The sequence below is a fragment of the Pseudophryne corroboree genome, chromosome 2 (assembly GCF_028390025.1).
Source record: "Pseudophryne corroboree isolate aPseCor3 chromosome 2, aPseCor3.hap2, whole genome shotgun sequence".
Lineage (NCBI taxonomy): Eukaryota > Metazoa > Chordata > Amphibia > Anura > Myobatrachidae > Pseudophryne > Pseudophryne corroboree.
The window spans coordinates 434,297,861-434,314,463 of record NC_086445.1 but is presented as its reverse complement, the minus strand read 5'-3'; the positions used below and the strand labels follow the sequence as shown (position 1 = coordinate 434,314,463).

The following is a 16,603-nucleotide window of genomic DNA, read 5'->3' as shown; positions in this document are numbered from 1 at the left end:
CCGCAAGTCCACCTGACCAACTCACGGCACGCCCCCGTGAATAGTGTCTGTGCACTAGAGATGAGCGCCGGAAATTTTTCGGGTTTTGTGTTTTGGTTTTGGGTCCGGTTCCGCGGCCGTGTTTTGGGTTCGACCGCGTTTTGGCAAAACCTCACCGAATTTTTTTTGTCGGATTCGGGTGTGTTTTGGATTCGGGTGTTTTTTTCAAAAAACCCTAAAAAACAGCTTAAATCATAGAATTTGGGGGTCATTTTGATCCCAAAGTATTATTAACCTCAAAAACCATAATTTCCACTCATTTTCAGTCTATTCTGAATACCTCACACCTCACAATATTATTTTTAGTCCTAAAATTTGCACCGAGGTCGCTGTGTGAGTAAGATAAGCGACCCTAGTGGCCGACACAAACACCGGGCCCATCTAGGAGTGGCACTGCAGTGTCACGCAGGATGTCCCTTCCAAAAAACCCTCCCCAAACAGCACATGACGCAAAGAAAAAAAGAGGCGCAATGAGGTAGCTGTGTGAGTAAGATAAGCGACCCTAGTGGCCGACACAAACACCGGGCCCATCTAGGAGTGGCACTGCAGTGTCACGCAGGATGTCCCTTCCAAAAAACCCTCCCCAAACAGCACATGACGCAAAGAAAAAAAGAGCCGCAATGAGGTAGCTGACTGTGTGAGTAAGATAAGTGACCCTAGTGGCCGACACAAACACTGGGCCCATCTAGGAGTGGCACTGCAGTGTCACGCAGGATGTCCCTTCCAAAAAACCCTCCCCAAACAGCACATGACGCAAAGAAAAAAAGAGGCGCAATGAGGTAGCTGACTGTGTGAGTAAGATAAGCGACCCTAGTGGCCGACACAAACACCGGGCCCATCTAGGAGTGGCACTGCAGTGTCACGCAGGATGGCCCTTCCAAAAAACCCTCCCCAAACAGCACATGACGCAGAGAAAAATAAAAGAAAAAAGAGGTGCAAGATGGAATTGTCCTTGGGCCCTCCCACCCACCCTTATGTTGTATAAACAAAACAGGACATGCACACTTTAACCAACCCATCATTTCAGTGACAGGGTCTGCCACACGACTGTGACTGATATGACGGGTTGGTTTGGACCCCCCCCAAAAAAGAAGCAATTAATCTCTCCTTGCACAAACTGGCTCTACAGAGGCAAGATGTCCACCTCATCATCATCCTCCGATATATCACCGTGTACATCCCCCTCCTCACAGATTATCAATTCGTCCCCACTGGAATCCACCATCTCAGCTCCCTGTGTACTTTGTGGAGGCAATTGCTGCTGGTCAATGTCTCCGCGGAGGAATTGATTATAATTCATTTTAATGAACATCATCTTCTCCACATTTTCTGGATGTAACCTCGTACGCCGATTGCTGACAAGGTGAGCGGCGGCACTAAACACTCTTTCGGAGTACACACTTGTGGGAGGGCAACTTAGGTAGAATAAAGCCAGTTTGTGCAAGGGCCTCCAAATTGCCTCTTTTTCCTGCCAGTATAAGTACGGACTGTGGCCCTCATTCCGAGTTGATCGGTCGCAAGGCGAATTTAGCAGAGTTACACACGCTAAGCCGCCGCCTACTGGGAGTGTATCTTAGCATCTTAAAATTGCGACCGATGTATTCGCAATATTGCGATCACAAACTACTTAGCAGTTTTAGAGTAGCTTCAGACTTACTCTGCCTGTGCGATCAGTTCAGTGCTTTTCGTTCCTGGTTTGACGTCACAAACACACCCAGCGTTCGCCCAACCACTCCCCCGTTTCTCCGGCCACTCCTGCGTTTTTTCCGGAAACGGTAGCGTTTTCAGCCACACGCCCATAAAACGCCGTGTTTCCGCCCAGTAACACCCATTTCCTGTCAATCACATTACGATCGCCGGAGCGATGAAAAAGCCGTGAGTAAAAATACTTTCTTCATAGCAAAGATACTTGGCGCAGTCGCAGTGCGAATATTGCGCATGCGCACTAAGCGGAATTTCACTGCGATGCGATGAAAAATACCGAGCGAACGACTCGGAATGAGGGCCAGTGTGACGTGCCTACTTGGATGCGGTCACTCATATAATCCTCCACCATTCTTTCAATGTTGAGAGAATCATATGCAGTGACAGTAGACGACATGTCCGTAATCGTTGTCAGGTCCTTCAGTCCGGACCAGATGTCAGCATCAGCAGTCGCTCCAGACTGCCCTGCATCACCGCCAGCGGGTGGGCTCGGAATTCTGAGCCTTTTCCTCGCACCCCCAGTTGCGGGAGAATGTGAAGGAGGAGATGTTGACAGGTCGCGTTCCGCTTGACTTGACAATTTTCTCACCAGCAGGTCTTTCAACCCCAGCAGACTTGTGTCTGCCGGAAAGAGAGATCCAAGGTAGGCTTTAAATCTAGGATCGAGCACGGTGGCCAAAATGTAGTGCTCTGATTTCAACAGATTGACCACCCGTGAATCCTTGTTAAGCGAATTAAGGGCTCCATCCACAAGTCCCACATGCCTAGCGGAATCGCTCCGTGTTAGCTCCTCCTTCAATGTCTCCAGCTTCTTCTGCAAAAGCCTGATGAGGGGAATGACCTGACTCAGGCTGGCAGTGTCTGAACTGACTTCACGTGTGGCAAGTTCAAAGGGCATCAGAACCTTGCACAACGTTGAAATCATTCTCCACTGCGCTTGAGACAGGTGCATTCCACCTCCTATATCGTGCTCAATTGTATAGGCTTGAATGGCCTTTTGCTGCTCCTCCAACCTCTGAAGCATATAGAGGGTTGAATTCCACCTCGTTACCACTTCTTGCTTCAGATGATGGCAGGGCAGGTTCAGTAGTTTTTGGTGGTGCTCCAGTCTTCTGTACGTGGTGCCTGTACGCCGAAAGTGTCCCGCAATTCTTCTGGCCACCGACAGCATCTCTTGCACGCCCCTGTCGTTTTTTTAAAAATTCTGCACCACCAAATTCAAGGTATGTGCAAAACATGGGACGTGCTGGAATTTGCCCAGATTTAATGCACACACAATATTGCTGGCGTTGTCCGATGCCACAAATCCACAGGAGAGTCCAATTGGGGTAAGCCATTCCGCGATGATCTTCCTCAGTTGCCGTAAGAGGTTTTCAGCTGTGTGCGTATTCTGGAAAGCGGTGATACAAAGCGTAGCCTGCCTAGGAAAGAGTTGGCGTTTGCGAGATGCTGCTACTGGTGCCGCCGCTGCTGTTCTTGCGGCTGGAGTCCATACATCTACCCAGTGGGCTGTCACAGTCATATAGTCCTGACCCTGCCCTGCTCCACTTGTCCACATGTCCGTGGTTAAGTGGACATTGGGTACAACTGCATTTTTTAGGACACTGGTGAGTCTTTTTCTGACGTCCGTGTACATTCTCGGTATCGCCTGCCTAGAGAAGTGGAACCTAGATGGTATTTGGTAACGGGGGCACACTGCCTCAATAAATTGTCTAGTTCCCTGTGAACTAACGGCGGATACCGGACGCACGTCTAACACCAACATAGTTGTCAAGGCCTCAGTTATCCGCTTTGCAGCAGGATGACTGCTGTGATATTTCATCTTCCTCGCAAAGGACTGTTGAACAGTCAATTGCTTACTGGAAGTAGTACAAGTGGGCTTACGACTTCCCCTCTGGGATGACCATCGACTCCCAGCAGCAACAACAGCAGCGCCAGCAGCAGTAGGCGTTACACGCAAGGATGCATCGGAGGAATCCCAGGCAGGAGAGGAATCATCAGAATTGCCAGTGACATGGCCTGCAGGACTATTGGCATTCCTGGGGAAGGAGGAAATTGACACTGAGGGAGTTGGTGGGGTGGTTTGCGTGAGCTTGGTTACAAGAGGAAGGGATTTACTGGTCAGTGGACTGCTTCCGCTGTCGGCCAAAGTTTTTGAACTTGTCACTGACTTATTATGAATGCGCTGCAGGTGACGTATAAGGGAGGATGTTCCGAGGTGGTTAACGTCCTTACCCCTACTTATTAAAGCTTGACAAAGGGAACACACGGCTTGACAAATGTTGTCCGCATTTCTGGTGAAATACTTCCACACCGAAGAGCTGATTTTTTTGGTATTTTCACCAGGCATGTCAATGGCCATATTCCTCCCACGGACAACAGGTGTCTCCCCGGGTGCCTGACTTAAACAAACCACCTCACCATCAGAATCCTCCTGGTCAATTTCCTCCCCAGCGCCAGCAACACCCATATCCTCCTCATCCTGGTGTACTTCAACACTGACATCTTCAATCTGACTATCAGAAACTGGACTGCGGGTGCTCCTTCCAGCACTTGCAGGGAGCGTGCAAATGGTGGAAGGCGCATGCTCTTCACGTCCAGTGTTGGGAAGGTCAGGCATCGCAACCGACACAATTGGACTCTCCTTGTGGATTTGGGATTTCGAAGAACGCACAGTTCTTTGCTGTGCTTTTTCCAGCTTGAGTCTTTTCATTTTTCTAGCGAGAGGCTGAGTGCTTCCATCCTCATGTGAAGCTGAACCACTAGCCATGAACATAGGCCAGGTCCTCAGCCGTTCCTTGCCACTCCGTGTGGTAAATGGCATATTGGCAAGTTTACGCTTCTCCTCCGACAATTTTATTTTAGGTTTTGGAGTCCTTTTTTTACTGATATTTGGTGTTTGGATTTGACATGCTCTGTACTATGACATTGGGCATCGGCCTTGGCAGACGACGTTGCTGGCATTTCATCGTCTCGGCCATGACTAGTGGCAGCAGCTTCAGCACGAGGTGGAAGTGGATCTTGATCTTTCCCTAATTTTGGAACCTCAACATTTTTGTTCTCCATATTTTAATAGGCACAACTAAAAGGCACCTCAGGTAAACAATGGAGATGGATGGATACTAGTATACAATTATGGATGGACTGCCGAGTGCCGACACAGAGGTAGCTACAGCCGTGGACTACCGTACTGTACTGTGTCTGCTGCTAATATAGACTGGTTGATAAAGAGATGTAGTATGTATGTATAAAGAAGAAAGAAAAAAAAACCACGGGTAGGTGGTATACAATTATGGACGGACTGCCGAGTGCCGACACAGAGGTAGCTACAGCCGTGGACTACCGTACTGTGTCTGCTGCTAATATAGACTGGATGATAATGAGATGTAGTATGTATAAAGAAGAAAGAAAAAAAAAACACGGGTAGGTGGTATACAATTATGGATGGACTGCCGAGTGCCGACACAGAGGTAGCTACAGCTGTGGACTACCGTACTGTACTGTGTCTGCTGCTAATATAGACTGGATGATAATGAGATATAGTATGTATAAAGAAGAAAAAAAAAACCACGGGTAGGTGGTATACAATTATGGATGGACTGCCGAGTGCCGACACAGAGGTAGCTACAGCCGTGGACTACCGTACTGTACTGTGTCTGCTGCTAATATAGACTGGATGATAATGAGATGTAGTATGTATAAAGAAGAAAAAAAAAACCACGGGTAGGTGGTATACAATTATGGACGGACTGCCGAGTGCCGACACAGAGGTAGCTACAGCCGTGGACTACCGTACTGTACTGTGTCTGCTGCTAATATAGACTTGATGATAATGAGATGTAGTATGTATAAAGAAGAAAGAAAAAAAAAACCACGGGTAGGTGGTATACAATTATGGATGGACTGCCGAGTGCCGACACAGAGGTAGCTACAGCCGTGAACTACCGTACTGTGTCTGCTGCGACTGGATGATAAATAATGATATAAAAAATATATATATATCACTACTGCAGCCGGACAGGTATATATTATATAATGACGGACCTGCTGGACACTGTCAGCAGAATGAGTTTTTTATAGAATAAAAAAACACCACACAAGTCACACGACGAGTGTTTAACTTTTTCAGGCAATCACAATATAGTATACTATACTGGTGGTCAGTGTGGTCAGGTCACTGGTCAGTCACACTGGCAGTGGCACTCCTGCAGCAAAAGTGTGCACTGTTTAATTTTAATAATATGTACTCCTGGCTCCTGCTATAACCTATAACTGCTCCCCAGTCTCCCCCACAATTAAGCTGTGTGAGCACAGTCAGATATTATACATAGATGATGCAGCACACTGGGCTGAGCACAGATATGGTATGTGACTGAGTCACTGTGTATCATTTTTTTCAGGCAGAGAACGGATTATATTAAATAAAACTGCACTGGTGGTCACTGGTCAGTGGTCAGTCACTAGTAAACTCTGCACTCTCTAGTACTCCTAAGCTCCAGTAAATCAAGTGTCTCTGTCTCAATCTCACTCTCTCTCTTCTAATCTAAATGGAGAGGACGCCAGCCACGTCCTCTCCCTATCAATCTCAATGCACGTGTGAAAATGGCGGCGACGCCCGGCTCCTTATATAGAATCCGAGTCTCGCGATAGAATCCGAGCCTCGCGAGAATCCGACAGCGTCATGATGACGTTCGGGCGCGCTCGGTTTAACCGAGCAAAGCGGGAAGATCCGAGTCGCTCGGATCCGTGTAAAAAAAGCTGAAGTTCGGGCGGGTTCGGATTCCGAGGAACCGAACCCGCTCATCTCTACTGTGCACCCCCTTTCACGGTGCACATGCACACACATGCCAGGGCCGCTTTTACGCCCCAGGGGTAAATGTATTATAGCGGCATGGATCATTAAAGAGGCGAAGCAGGAAGGGACATCAACAAGATGTATTAACATCTTGTCTATCAAAGCGGGAGAGCAAAAACTCCCCCTCTGACTATGCACCCCTGAGCACACAGCATATAGTTGCTGGTGTTGAAACGGTCAGTGCTGCTGTTCTTAGATTACCATGGATATTGGCATGCTATCTTTTATATAGCAGCGCCCCTGTCACTGAGCCAGCACCACCAGTGTCTTACATGGGGGAGAAGCTGTATAAGTGCACATAATGTACGCTGATACCACTTCTCCCCCATACTAACAGTTAAAGCATTTGCCCCGCAGACCGACACTGGATCCAGAGAATAATTTCTGGTTTTAAAGTGAGCACTGATTGGATGTTTGCAAAGACACAGATTTAGGCCTTGTTTTGCACTGGAAAAAGTCCAGCTAAGGATGCAGAATGGACATTTTCCATCATTTTCAATTGCTCCAGTAATATGGCATCTAAAGCCACAACTCACGGCAAGTCTGTGATACCAATCTATTGGGACACTTTAGAGGCATATTGATGAATATGCCCCATTTATTTTCATATTTTTTTATATAGCGCCATTACTGGATACCCATTGCCTGTGTATTCCTCTCTGTGACAGCCAATTTAAGCACAGGGCTTAGTCAGCATATTTAAGCAATAAGAGGTAAGGTATTAGATTTGCTGAACATATTAACACTTAAGACATTCACTTCTAATAACAATCAAAGATGGATATTATATTGAGAACCAAAAATGCATGACCTTCTTCTAAAATGTATTTAATAAGATTATGCAAAAGGCATTCCGTTCAAAGTAATCTCTGATATCCAATTTCCATCACTTCTGGGGATGTCTAAAGATCAAGCCATTTTTCAGGAGTTAAAAAAGAGGATGAATGCAACAAAGAAAAATAAATTCCACACTGTATAGTATATCATCGTTATCTGTTGAAACTTGTTTACATATCTCATGTCACATAGCAATTTATCCCATGAAACATGAACAATCATGTCAAACTGTGTACATCACAAAAAAGTAAAATAAAAAAATAAGCTGTGGATTCAAAAACCTGTGTGTTCATACATTACTTCAAATATTATTACATAATACTGTAAAGTGGTCTGCAGGCCCGGCGCATACCGCTCAGCAAAGGGATGCAGTGCAGGTAGGCACCAGCGGGGAGAGGCGTTCTCCCTGCTCTGCATCCCTGTGCTGAGTTCCCCTGCCCTGCTGATGCCGGCTGCTGCGCCTGTCAAACTCTATGACAGGCAGCGGCGCCCGCATCATGAAGCCTCCTCTCCCCCTCGTCTCCTCCTCCCCTGTCACATACTCACAGTGTGCTGGGTGGGGGGCGTGTCACAGTGTCCTGGGCGGGGGGCGTGGCCTGGCTGGCAAACAAGACGGCTGTGTGCTCGGTGCGCTCCTGCCTGCTGGACTTGGGAGCAGCATTCCATATCTCCCCCTGCTGCGGCCCCTCTACCTCCACAGTGTGCAGGGGGGATCTAAAGGGGGCGGAGCTTCACGGGAATAAGAGGCGGGGCTACACGGGACCAGGCTGCAGCCTGCATCACAGGAGGACAAGTTTCCAGACTTTTTTATGTAAGTTGCTGGAAAGAGTGTGTGTGTGTGTGTGTGTGTGTGTGTGTGTGTGTGTGTGTGTGTGTGTGTGTGTGTGTGTGTGACTGTATGTATGTACAGTGGGAGTCATTCCGACCCGATCGCACGCTGCACTTATTCGTAGCCGCGCGATCTGGCCGGAACTGCGCATGCGCGGCGGCTGCATTGCACAGGCGCGTCGTCGCCTGGTGAAAGCCGTAGCCAGGCAGCGATGCCGCGAACGAAGAAAGCGGTCACTGCGGTGACTGCAAGAAGATTGACAGGAGGAAGACGTTCCGGGCCGTCAACTGACCGTTTTCTGGGAGTGGTTCGGCGAATGCAGGCGTGTCCAGTCGTTTGGAGGGTGGATGTCTGACATCAATTCCGGGCCCTGCATCGCTGGATCGATCGCACAGGGTAAGTAACTATTACCCTGGTCTAGTTCTACACAAAACTTTTTTTGCATAGCAGGGCTGCACAAGAGATCCGAGCCTTGCTATGCAAAAAAACCCTCCCCCATAGGCGTCGTCGAGTTGATCACATGGGCAGCAAAAAGTTGCTACGTGCGTTCAACTCGGAATGACCCCCAGTATGTACATGTGTGTGTGTGTATGTATATGTGTATGTGGTGTATGCGTGACTGTGCAGTATAATGTATGTAAACATTACTGCTTCAGGGGGCGTTGCATCTTGTATGAGCATCACTGGTACAGGGGGCGTTACATGTGCAAGTGTTACTGGTACAGGGGGCGTTACATGTGTAAGCATCACTGGTACAGGGGGCGTTACGTGTGTAAGTGTCAATGCTACAGGGTGCGTTACGTGTGTAAGCATCTCTGGTACAGGGGGTGTTGCGTGTGTAAGCATCACTGGTACAGGGGGCATTACGTGTCTAAGCTTCACTGGTACAGGGGGTGTTACATGTGCAAGCGTCACTTCTACAGGGTGCGTTACGTGTGTAAGCGTCAATGCTACAGGGTGTGTTACGTGTGTAAGCGTCACTGCTGCAGGGGCATTATGCGTGTAAACGCCACTGCGTCTTGTATAAGCGTCACTGGTACAGGGGGCATTACGTGTGTAAGCGTTAATGCTACATGGTGCTTTACGTGTGTAAGCGTCACTGCTGCAGGCGGCATTACGTGTGTAAGCGTCACTGCTACAGGGAGCATTATGTGTATAAGCATTATGTGCGCTGTCCCTTTGTAAAGTACGGGAGGGCACAAATTTATAGTTTGCAGGGAGGCACAGAACACCCTAGCACCGGCCCTGGTGGTCTGTGTGCAAATCACCACAGGACACTGAAGAACTGCTGAAGTGTTAATTCATGAGCTGCATGTCATGCTAAACAAATGGATACAGAAGCACTTCCTGTAAAAGAAACACTTCCTGTATAACAAACAATTCCTTTATAACAAGGGGACAGCAATGATGCAACATCTGCCAGTCACATACAGTATACATCTACATCTCAATTTTATAATATAAAGAACAATAAACCTATGTGTGGGTGTAAGACAGTTTGACAGGCGTTGCATGCAGGGACAGTGTGCAACAAAGAACAAAGATAAACTAAAAAATGGTAGCTTGAGTAACACAGTCCTGTAATTTTGGATTAGGCCTGGAAATTCTCCCAGACCTGGTGACAAAGAAAGGTGCTAGTGGTGTGGCCGGTGTCTGAATAGGCTCACTATTGGGCAAATGCATGGGACTGTCATGCACCCCAATAGGTGCTTCTTCAGGGGACATGATGATGGGTGTTATGACACCCTCAGTTGGTTTTAGGTGAGGTGGAGATGTTGGCTCACACCACCCTTAGGTGGTGCCTTTTGTTTTCTTACAAAACACCATCAGATTGCATACATAGCTGCTGGGCCTGTTGGAAATTCCCTGCACAGAACCAACTCTGTCAAACTTGACAGGGGTCTGGATGCAGATGATCTGCACAGGGGCAAAAATTAAATGTTTTATCATAAGTGGCTTTCAGCTGCAATCTGGAGTTCTGCAGAGCATCTTGCACGCTGTTCTCAACTTGTGGTCTAGTTTGAGCTTGGTGACGGGATCGATGATGCGGATGTTCCTTTACAGAAGGCACGGAGCAGAAGAGTGATATCCATCTTTCTTAGTATTTCTCAAATTAAGGAGCACCATAAACATGTCAGAACCATCTCTATAGCATTTGTCTAACAGGTTCTCCACAGAACGGACTGACCTTCCTGCTAGTTAATTTGACTGTTGATAGCAAGGACTGCTGGAGACAAAGATGTCCCATTCGCAGATTAAAGTATGGAACTCACCACTTATGAACTGATTGTCATTGTCAGTAAGTAGCTATGCCTTGAGAAAAAAAGTGTATTTTTATTTTGTTGATAACAATGGCACTTGTCAGTTTGAGAAGATAATTTTCTTGAGAAGATAATCAATTTGGGAACCAACCGGAATATGAATACACTAACACAAGGTGTTCTTACCCCTTCCCTTCAAAGAGATTTGCAGCAAGAATGGATCAAGGGAGGTCAGAAACCTCCCCTAGAGTGAGCGGTTCCTTTGCATGATGGGCTTGTAAAAACATTGCAGCGGACACACAAAGAGAGAACCCGTTAAACATCAGCAGCCATAAAGGACAAAGGCAATAAGATTCACAGTATGAGAGCAGACAAAAGGTGTTCCTGTGTTTGTATCTTGGAGATGACCTGACATGATGGCACATGATGTTAAGTATTATTTTGATGGAATTATTTGTCTCCTTATCAATTATTGTGGTAAATATTTCACCCATTCCGGGCCTGAGGTCAACACTCTCATAGTGTAGACCAGTGTCTGGGTGTTTTCTGGTAGAGCAGCCACAGTGTGACCTTGGTGCAGTGTAAGGTTGTCTGTCATCAGCTTTTAACTTGGACCTGCACCAGAGTGCAAAATGATTTTGTTTGCCAGAAGCATTGCAGCATTTATTTAAAGCAGGACATTTGTGACATTCATGGTAATGGCGACTGCCGCTATTCACACTGCATGTATGTTGTGCACCTGTTGACATAGGTGGTCATTCCGAGTTGTTTGCTCGCTGCTATTTTTAGCAGAATTGCTAATAGGCTAAAATCCGGCAGTTCTGCGCATGCGTATGAACAGCAGGGCGCACGCGCTAAGCAATTCTACACAAAACTATGCTATTTTACTCACGGGCGAACAAAGCTTTTCAGTCGCTCTGTTGATCGGAGAATGATTGATAGGAAGTGGGTGTTTCTGGGTGGTAACTGAGCGTTTTCCGGGAGTGTGCTAAAAAACGCAGACGTGCCAGCAGAAATCGCAGGAGTGGCTGGAGAAACGGGGGAGTGGCTGGCCGGACGCTGGGCGTGTTTGTGACGTCAAACCAGGAACTAAACGGACTGAGGTGATCACAATCTAGGAGTAGGTCTGGAGCTACTCAGAAACTGCAAGGAAATATTTAATAGCAGAATAGCTAATCTTTCTCTAGCAATTCTGCTATGCTAAAATACACTCCCAGAGGGCGGCGGCTTTGTGTTTGCATTTCTGCTAAAAGTAGCTAGCGAGCGAACAACTCGGAATGACCACCATAGTCACATACCTCTTTTAAACTCCAGAGTCATCAGCCTCTTTTACACTCCAGTGCACTTGTTTTGGACTTCTCATTTAGCATGCATAGCAGAATAGCAGTGTCCAGTGTTAATTCCTTTCTCGTAATAAATGTTCACGCGTTACATGATTATTAGTTATGCAAGCAATCATGTCCCTGACTAGCTCACTTGCTAATGCACCATAATCATACACTTTGCTAGAAGCTTCAATCTTGCAGTATATGACGGAGTGCTCTCAGAGGGGTTCTCCATAGCAGTGTTAAAAGCATGCCTGTCCATTATAACATTTTTCTCTGGTAAGCGTAAGCTAGCGTGGCTACATCACAGATGGGCACTCTTGGCGCGGCTAGGTAATCTGCACCGAGTTAGCGTACAGAGACGCATGCACCCCAAACGTGCCCCTGATCACTTCTACGTGCTGGATGGCAGATGTAACCATGATGAGCGTGGTTACATCTGTTATATCAAGCTTTTGTATTAGTGTGCGTGGATCCTCCTGATCTTCCCCCTCTGAACAGACAAATGTGTCTACCTTATCAACAACTTCAGTGTGTTCTTAGAGAGTCCTGCACAGCAGCACACATGCCATTCCTTCTTGAACTTGAGCCATGCATCCGTGATGACGTCATCGAAAACCAGTGGATCTATGGTGGGAGACCGTGTGCTATCACAGACAGATTTTTTTACAGCATGTAAAGTGGTCTGTGTACAAATCACCACAGGACTTTTGGGAACTTCATTCTGAGAAATGGCTACAGAAACACATCCTGTAAAACAAATACATCCTGTAAAACAAGCACTTCTTGAATAACAAGGTGATGGCAATGATGCAAATTTTGCCATCCACATACAGCATACATCTACAAAGACCATCAGGCATTAACCTTGAATGAGATAAATGTATTTTACAAATACATTTTCTGTGTAGAATCAGGACAAGTTGTCAACTGAATAATATGCACAGCATGCATCCACTCAGCACCATTTTGTAGTATACTGTACATGTTCTTGACTACAAAATTGAATTTGTACTATCTAGCTACTGCAAAGTTTAATGTCAATGCTGTTTTCAAAGAATAATATAACTTTGTTCTAATCTATTTAAAAGTCAAGCTTTCATGAGTGTAAATTGAAATTCTGAAACCTAAAAGTCCCCCATGAAATCCGAAGTACAGAAAGCATCACATATATCTTGATTTAAGCTTCACAGAAATTGTTTGACATAATTCTTCATAAAGTAGAAGCCAAGATGAAAGACAAGAGAATTCTTCAGTTAAACTGAAGTTAAAGCAACAACAGAAAAAGTCAACAATTGCTTATTTTCACTAATAATAATGTCCTATAAAAGAAAAATTAAAACTACAGAAACAAAAAACATCTGGAATAAATTTAAATAGTAAGTAAAAGCAAGATGGCTGCCTTTTAACTACAGTATTTACATATAACAGCTTATATACAGGATATGACTACCATATACAGGTGCAAAGCAGACAATTGTGCAAAAGTTCATTTATTTCAGTAATTCAACTTAAAAGGTGAAACTAATATATTATATAGACTAATTACATGCAAAGTGAGATATTTCAAGCCTTAATTTGTTATAATTTTGATGATTGTGGCTTACAGTTTAAGAAAACCCCAACTCCAAAATCTCAGAAAACTGGAATATTGTGAAAAAAGGTTCAAAATTGTTGTCTCAAAGTGTCACACCCTGATCAGCTAATTAATCCAAACCACCTGCAAAGGATTCCTGAGCCTTTAAATGGTCTCGCAGTCTGGTTCAGTACAATTCACAATCATGGGGAAGACTGCTGACCTGACAGTCATACAGAAAACCATAATTGACACCCTCCACAAGGAGGGAAAGCCTCAAAAGGAAATTGCAAAACAAGTTGGATGTTCGCAAAGTGCCGTATCAAAGCACATTAATAGAAAGTTAAGTGGAAGTGAAAAGTGTGGAAGAAAAAGGTGCACAAGCAGCAGGGATGACCGCAGCCTGGAGAGGATTGTCAGGAAAAAGCCATTCAAAAAGTGTGGGGGAGCTTCACAAGGAGTGGACTGAGGCTGGAGTTAGTGCATCAAGAGCCACCACACATACGGATCCTGGACATGGTCTTCAAATGTCATATTCCTCTTGTCAGGCCGCTCCTGAACAACCTGGGCTAAAGAAAAAAAAGAACTGGTCTGTTGCTCAGTGGTCCAAAGTCCTCTTTTCTGATTAAAGCAAATTTTGCAACTCATTTGGAAACCAAGGTCTCAGAGTATGGAGGAAGAATGGAGAGGCACACAATCTTAGATGCTTGAAGTCCAGTGTGAAGTTTCCAGAGTCTGTGTTGATTTGGGGAGCCATATCATCTGCTGGTGTTGGTCTACTGTGCTTTATTAAGTCCAGAGTCAATGCAGTCATTTACCAGGACATTTTAGACCACGTAATGCTTCCTTCAGCAGACAAGCTTTATGGAGATGCTGACTTCATTTTCCAGCAGGACTTGGCACCTGCCCACACTGCCAAAAGTACCAAAACCTAGTTCAATGACCGTGGGATTACTGTGTTGGATTGGCCAGCAAACTCAACTGACTTGAACCCCATAGATATTTTATGGGGCATTGCCAAGAGAAAGATGAGAGACATGAGACCGAACAATGCAGAAGAGCTGAAGGCCGCTATTGAAGCATCCTGGTCTTCCATAACACCTCAGCAGTGGTCTTCCATAACACCTCAGCAGTGCCAAAGGCTGATAGAATACACGCCGCATTGAGGCAGTAATTCATGAAAAAGGGACCCAAACCAAGTACTGAGTACATATGGATTATTATACCTTTCAGAGGGATGACATTTCTGTATTTAAAATCCTTTTTTTATTGATTTTATGTAATATTCTAATTTTCTCAGGTTTTGGATTTGGGGTTTTCTTAAGCTGTAAGCCACAATCATGAACATTATATCAAATAAAGGCTTGAAATATCTCACTTTGCATGTAATAAGTCTAGGGAAGGATTTAAAACTTGTGTTTATTAAGTATCATTAAAAAATAGGGTATCCAATGTTACAGACAAACAACATTCAAAATGAATAAAAATGCTTTAGTTTTATATATCTTAATGGGACCTATTAGAGGTCAAGAAAACCAAAGCCGCTGCACCTGTAAACTGATATTCTTTTAGGGCCTTATGGCTGATAAATTAGATTCCCGGTAAGATCACATGGGCTAGTTTATAAAAAAAATCAAGTATAGTAGCTGAGATTGCGACTGATATTGGAAATTAGTATGGAAGAAAGTAGAGCAATATGATTCTGCTGTCAGTGTTAAACACGGAGTCTCACGAGTGGGCAAGAAATTCTACTACACTTGGTATTCCCAGGTGGTCTCCCATAAGGTACTAACCAAGCCCAACACTGTTTAGCTTCCAAGATCGGGCAGCTTTGGGCGTTTTCAGTGTGGTATGATAGTAGTCAGATGTGTGGGCAGATACCCCCTGAATCACTGATGAGAGATCACCTCAGAGGAGAGTGCATTAGACAAAGTAAGAAGGAACAAATAGATGGATCTGCTGCCAATGTTAGGCTGAGGTATTATGGACACTGACCAAATCTCAGCCCTTGCTGTCCCTCCGGATCACTGGTGAGAGTCCATGAGCAGAGAAAAAAAGTACTGCATAGGATAATAAGTCAGATATTTCTCGCATAAATGTAAATATTAGCTCTAATTGAAAAATTTGAAAAATGCAGCAGCTTTGGTTTTCTTGACCTCTAATAGGTCCCATTGACATATATAAAACTAAAGCATTTTTATTCATTTTGAATGTTGTTTGTCTGTAACATTGGATACCCTATTTTTTAATGATACTTAATAAACACAAGTTTTAAATCCTTCCCTATAACCATATCATTACGTACATATTTTTTCTTAAGAGTGCACCCACCAAGAGTCTTGCTTTCTTTCCCTTTTTGCCAAAATAGTCTTAATGTCTGACTCTGGGTGCACCACCAAAGTGACACTATCTAGGTAATTACCTCTAACTGTCAATTTGTTTTGGTTACTTGTTACTTTACATTGGTACCTATAACTAGTGCGGAATCTCCCCTGCTGTATAAAATGTAATGAGTCTATATAATATATTAGTTTCACCTTTTAAGTTGAATTACTGAAATAAATAAACTTTTGCACGATATTCTAATTTTCTGAGTTTCACCTGTAGTATAGGAATGTAGTTTCCATGCTTTTTTAAAGGTGCTGTTGCCCAATAGTTTTTTGTTTTTTATATTTATATGCCACTGAAATGAAAGTGATTTGTCTTGAGGTCTAAGGCTAAAAGCAATACAGTCCACTGGAAATAAATTTCTTCATAGAAAAAGTCTATGGTACTGTATTTCATTGCTACTTTGGTATATGTCCCAACTGCCTCAGCTTACTGTAAATGTAAAAGGAATGGCCAAGCCATCTCATGTAAAAGGTCATTTGTTTTGATTTCGGACAGTTGGTAGAGACGTCACACTAAAAGTTGACATTTCAGTGCTGTTGAACCACCAGAAAGTGCATGGTATTGAAAGGTTGTTTTAGAAGATAGGGTGGTCTTCAGGATGGGTTGGTATCGGGATCCTGACACTTGAGATTCCAGCGGTCAGAATAGCGACAGCAGCATTTTGACCCACAGTATCCCGACACCTGGAAGGTAACTATGCTAACCCTCTCCTTCTACACCCCTTACTCTAAACCTCCCTTCCCTCAGCCTAACACTAACCCACCCCTGCACCCAGCAACATAACCC

General features: G+C 44.8%; 1 pseudogene; it reads right to left on the bottom strand.

Moving 5' to 3' along the window:
- Positions 1 to 15,171: 15,171 nt before the first annotated feature.
- Positions 15,172 to 15,289, bottom strand: LOC135051868 (5S ribosomal RNA; annotated as a pseudogene).
- Positions 15,290 to 16,603: the final 1,314 nt, after the last annotated feature.